This window comes from Amphiura filiformis, chromosome 13 (assembly GCF_039555335.1).
Source record: "Amphiura filiformis chromosome 13, Afil_fr2py, whole genome shotgun sequence".
Lineage (NCBI taxonomy): Eukaryota > Metazoa > Echinodermata > Ophiuroidea > Amphilepidida > Amphiuridae > Amphiura > Amphiura filiformis.
The window spans coordinates 54,579,929-54,585,969 of record NC_092640.1 but is presented as its reverse complement, the minus strand read 5'-3'; the positions used below and the strand labels follow the sequence as shown (position 1 = coordinate 54,585,969).

Here is a 6,041-nt window from a genome sequence, read left to right as displayed (position 1 = left end):
TGAAAACTACCTATCCAAGCACATTTTTTGACCAAAATGTAGGTTTTAAAAGTCAAAACCTCAAGTGTTCCTTTCAATATTTTTCCAATTTTATGTATTATGAAAAAGCACACTTATATTGTCAATATACTAGAATGAGTAATGGTCAATTCTCTTTAAATTGCAAATTTTGTGCAAAAAGTTACTATTTACCCCTGTTTTGTCATACAGTTGAAAATTCAATGAACTATGACCTGAAAAAAAGATCGCTTACAAATTGATACGAAAAATTGCCGTGTACTTCTTAAATCGATATGAGTCAAGATAGCCAATAACTGCATTTATATGTCTATAGTCTTGCAGTTATTGAGTCAAGACAAGTCTGAGCGCCCAAGTCTGGGCGTATAAAAACAAGTCTGGGCGTTTTCTCCCTCCCAAGGAAAAACATAAACATGTATAATGGGGTGGAACTGACACTCCTTCATCAAGCCTTGGGATCTCTATAGAATCCATATCATTCCTCTTGTGTGTCAACTTATACTTGAAGACCTGAGTCCACTTGTCCCCTCAAGACGTATACACTAAAGTTGCGTTTAGTTTCGTATAGTTTGGTAATGTTTTATACATGTTCAGGGGCCAAAACAAATCTTTCTCAACCTTTCATGTTTTCACCCTGAAACATGTATTAAACATTATAAAACCCTATGAAACTATACGTAACTTAAGTGTATACATGTTGAGGGGCCAAGTGGACTTACGGTCTTCTCAGGTCTTCACTTGTTATTTGTCTCAGTATTTGAATGCAAACTCCGTAATGCTCCCCTCCGAGTCCGACCCACCTTAATAATTAAAGTAGTTCAATCGACCTGGCCGAATAGTTATGCTTGGATTAGTAAAGGATAATAGCCTGGGATAATGGCCAAGGCATGGAGTAGGGCGATTGCACTTTGCAGCCCGAAGTTTGCTACGAATGGCTGAGCCGCGGCTGGGGCCGAAAGTGTTTATACGTTGGTCATGACACAGTTTTGACACGAGTGGCTATGAATGGCTGAGCCTCGACCAACTTAACACCCACGTGTATTTAGTACGTCCATGGTAAGACTTCATAATATTATATTGTTTTTCGTTGTTGTTGTTTTTTTGTTTTTTTGTTTTTGTTTTTTTGCTTTTTGCTCGATTACCTTATAAAAAAAAAAAGAAAACAACAACAACATCAATTGATCAACTATAAATAATTGCACATTTTTGCGCGTGAAATACATTTTAACTTAATTTGGGGACCATTCTGGTTGTATGATCGCCTGGCCCCAGCGCTTGAAACATTCCTCAAGTGTGCCATCTCGGATGTCCATACAGAATAGAAAACAGGTTTGCAGGTGTTGTCTGTTAATGGTTTCTATTTCCTTTAAATACCAAAATCGAGGCATTAGGGGTTGTTTTAATGGGTCTTGCATATACATTGCATTACACTTCTCCACTTTTGGCAACAGTTCAGTGTCCTTGGAGGTTCTCACGAGCTGAATCAGTTTAATGAGAGTATTGAACTGAGTATGGTTCTACCAGAATTAATGGCTTATGGTATTTATACAATTCAATGAAAAAAATATTTAGTACTTATTAATGTTGCAATAAGAGAGGGGGAAATGTGTTGTGTCTCAACACACTCATAGAAATTGTTCGTTGGCATTACTCAGTAAGTTGATGTAAGTTGTTGCGTCAACTTTCCGAGTATTGCCAACGCGTACAATTTTGAGTAACGCTGACTCGATATCATTATGTTGGTCGCACTCATTTGCACTTACTTTATTGAGTTGTTACAACTCAGAAAATGAAACTAGCCTAGGTTAGCATAATTTTCTAGTGCTATAGTATACAAAATGTTGCACTGATTACAAAAATAAATATTTGAATCTGCTAATTGTGCAGAAAATGATCCAATTACGTGAATTAAGTAACAAAGTACCAAATTTACTACGAGCGCCGATGTCGCCAATACGCACTACTTCGGCTGTGTTATGGTAAGATCCTTTGTTCTGTAGATCCGTCCCGCACGCGTAATTTCTTTCTGCAACCATAATGGGCCGCAACAGTTTCAAACAGTACAAATGAGTCATATATATGTATTTTGTATATTATGAATATTCATTTATGCAAATCAGTAAAAAACTAATATGCTATCAATCTCTAGCACGATAACCATGCCATCCCATATAAGATATACATCCCGACCCTCCCTACCATCCTGACCATCCCTAGCACGATAACCATCCATGACCGCTACCCCTCCCTTATGAGATATGCATCCCGACCCTCCCTACCATCCTGACCATCCCTAGCACGATAACCATCCATGACCGCTACCCCTCCCATATGAGATATGCATCCCGACCCTCCCTACCATCCTGACCATACCTAACTAAAACACCAAAGTACGAATATTTCCAAACATTTAGGACATGTTACAAAACTATATTTTCTAGAACTTTAGAGGAGTACTTAACAACATTTCTAAAGCAACAGTAGGGCTGGCCTTTATTGAAGTGGTTGAAATATTAATTGATTCTAAATAAATTGGTTCCATCAAAATGAAATGGTCCCGGGGATAGTATTGATGGTGAAATAAACAAAAATTGATAAATAACATCAATAACAGAAGAGGCATTGTTGCTGACCAGGTACGTTATCTCCTACCCAGCAACACTTGGGAGTTTACTTCATTTATTTCTTCCATTCTAAACTACAATGCAGCACATCATTGTTACCGTAGATTTCCACATTGGAAAGGTCCAAAAATGACTATATTAACAATTTTCCAATTATCTCAGTGACGCGTGAAAATATTTTGATGATTTTTTTACCATTTTATAGAAGACACTTAATGGGTTTTGAATCTTTAAGAAAGTTTTATTTTTGCTGCTAATAAATAAGTTAAATCCCCAATTCACATGGCCTATTTTTATTGAGACACATTGTATGTAGAGGCTAGTATGACCTTCACCACGTAAAATTTATTACACATAACAAAACATATAGTTCCTTAACCTGTAGAGCATGCCAGTTAAATATTTGCACAATAAAGAGCTTGTTATATCCTTTCCTACCGCCTTTGAAACTCTGTGAGTGTGTTTATAGTGAGCCGGTTTATCCGTTTTAGCGTTTAACTAAACATTAACCGTTATGGGTCGGTACTAGAAGCAGGTCAAGAATGACTTTACTTAAGCGCGGACATTTCTACTGTAAAGACTTTCTTATGACGTAGTTCAATTTTTTTTTTAAAGCCCCGCAGGGCTATTAAGCCAAATGACTTATAAAAAGCTTAATCTTTTGGGATGAGAACTTCACTTTTGAATATTCATATTCACCGCCATGATATGGGAATAATGTATCAGTTACCTTCATTCTGAGCCACTATTGGTTATCATCATCCATGAATGAATGAATGTGGTTTTTATTCGCTGCCACAGTCATTGCATCATCACATTTGATAAAGACAGCCATGTATACAATTTGAAGTGTTTTGGTTCAAGCACCTCTCAAGGACAGTCCCCTGTTCATGTTCACTCAGCATTGGGAACAAGTCCTTGAACCAAACTAGGCACACAGGCTGTATTATGACATCACTCTATTGCAGCGAATAACATCTACGCACTAATTTCCATTGGTTCGTGGTGTAGTTTATAAGTCCATAGATGAAAGTGGACACGTCGTCGAGGAATACCGTCATGATATTCTTAGAAAAGACTGGCTTGGAGAATATTGGAGCCCATTATGTGCGATAAAATTTCAGGATATTTATAAGTATTTATACTATAAGTATTAAACAGAAGAGTAAAACTGCAGAAGGGAGGTTTATTCTCTACTGCGCACAAAAGGTATCCGAACACTTTGAATAAACTCAATATCTAAAAGACAATAAACTTACCAAATGAAGCAGTCAATAGATGGAGAATTTTGTTCCTCGTATTTGATACATCATTGGGTACGATGCGACTTTATTTACTCAAATTATTATTATATGAGCATCTGCCAGGCTGTAATGATCCCGTAACAATAGCTGGTGGGAAATCTGGGAATAACCCTGAAGTCACTTCTTCCCATTGGTTGCTTTTGCTGAGATTTGACTGTTCCATCTCACCCCTCGGACACAAAGGGACACTTACCGTTGTACTCAATGGGGAAATCACAAAACATGCCATAAAATAAATACCTATTGATGAAACAATTCCAAAAGATCGATTTCTTATCAGGGAAGTCAGCTTTAAATAATTACCAAAGACAGGGCATTTTTGGTATCTCCTGTGCTGAGAAAATTGACTGTACAAACCAATAGGGATTTTGCGAGGGTGTCCCCTTTGACAGACGTGATAAGTGGGTAGGTGCAATAGATGGAACAACCCCGACCGAGGAATCCCAGAATTCAAATTGGTATAACTTGGGGAAATAAAGTTGCATCGCTTCGAATGAGGTATCAAAATACGTAGAACGAAATTCATCACCTGTTGATATGTCAACTACTTTATTTTAATGTCTTACCAAATTGTTTTAAGTATACGGAAACTTTTTGTGTGCATCATAATATGGTTTCATGACAGAATTAAAGACTAGGAGAAATTTGCTTTGTCAATTCTGTACTTCATCTACATTAATTTCATTCTATAGTACATCTCATCATTGATATAATACATTAACAGAGTGCCATCTTATAAGTGGTATCGTGCATTATTGTAAAAAAGTGTATTGGTGGTAGTCCTTCTTAGCTTCTGCAACATCATCGTAACACATACAATTTACGATATCATTCATCAACATTATGTAACCTACTCTATGTCCGTATTTTCATTGCCAGACTATGCAAATTATTATGAATATTTATAAGTGGTAATTTGGAAATATATGGAATTTATACCAGTATATATTAAGAGTTTCCAGAAGGTAGTTTTATTAGTTTTTATACCAGTAATTTACCATGCATAGAAGAGTACATTTTATACCAAAATTCCCCATACTGTTATTTTTTACCAAAAGTATTGGTTTATATATTTATAAATTAATCCTTATCGGTACCAAAATGGGTACCAAAACTTACGTAATAACGACTTAGTTAGTCGACTACGTTACTTATATGAAACTTGCATATTTTGTTTGGAAAAGCTTCAAAATACAAGTAGTATACTTTTAATACACATGTTAACTGGAAATATATGTTCAGGCAAAGAATATTTTATGATATATTAATTATTCTTCCATCAGTATAAGTTTTTAATTATCATCGCTGACAACTGTTGGCTAATATTACCAATAATATTGAATGAGTAATTACGAAAAATATTATCTAAATACGTAAAGGAGTATTTCGTGATCCTAGCATCCTTTTATGACATTGTTCAGTAGATATCCACGTAAAAAGATTATTCCCAAAATTTCAGTTGATTCCGATTTTGCGTTTGCCAGTTATGCATGATTATGTGTATACACTGCTTTCGTTCTGGTGTACCAAAACGTAATTCAAATTTCACGATATGTTTGCTAAACGAATTAATCTGCAAGAATTTTTTTACAGAAAGATTATGCAGCCAGAGGTTTCCGATGGTATATTATAGTCTTAACCTTTTTTTCAGAAAAGTGGGGGGATGATGCTGTGGATCACGAAATGCGCTTTTAACTTCAACAACTTTGTTAACCTAATCATTATACACCAGGCACTTGAAAATAACTTGAAAATGCAACTTTTGATTTTGGGGTTTGAGGCTTTGGAGGCGCATATCTTGGTCAATTCTTGTTTGTTTTTCACGAACAGGGTGTCAAATGAGAAAGCAAAGTCCAATTAACAAAATGTATATTTCAGAATAATCCACAATTATCAAGTTATTGAACAGCAAGGATGAATATAACTGACGAGTTTCTTTTTGTGCCTGGTGTATGTCTTATATTGGTAAAAATGTATTAATAACATTAAAAAACATTTTAAAATTGCAGAAAACCATTTTAACATAATTCAAGTATTGACTAAATATTTTGCAAACATTATTGAAGAGATTCATCAGGAATACAGTAATCAGATT

General features: G+C 35.5%; 1 long non-coding RNA gene across 1 annotated transcript in view; it reads left to right on the top strand.

The window, feature by feature from the left end:
* Positions 1-660: 660 nt before the first annotated feature.
* Positions 661-6,041, top strand: part of LOC140167333 (uncharacterized) — a 525,284-nt gene continuing 519,903 nt past the window's right edge. Inside the window, exon 1 of the long non-coding RNA XR_011861039.1 lies at positions 661-748. This is a non-coding gene — a long non-coding RNA (uncharacterized lncRNA). The remainder of the gene's footprint in view (positions 749-6,041) is intronic.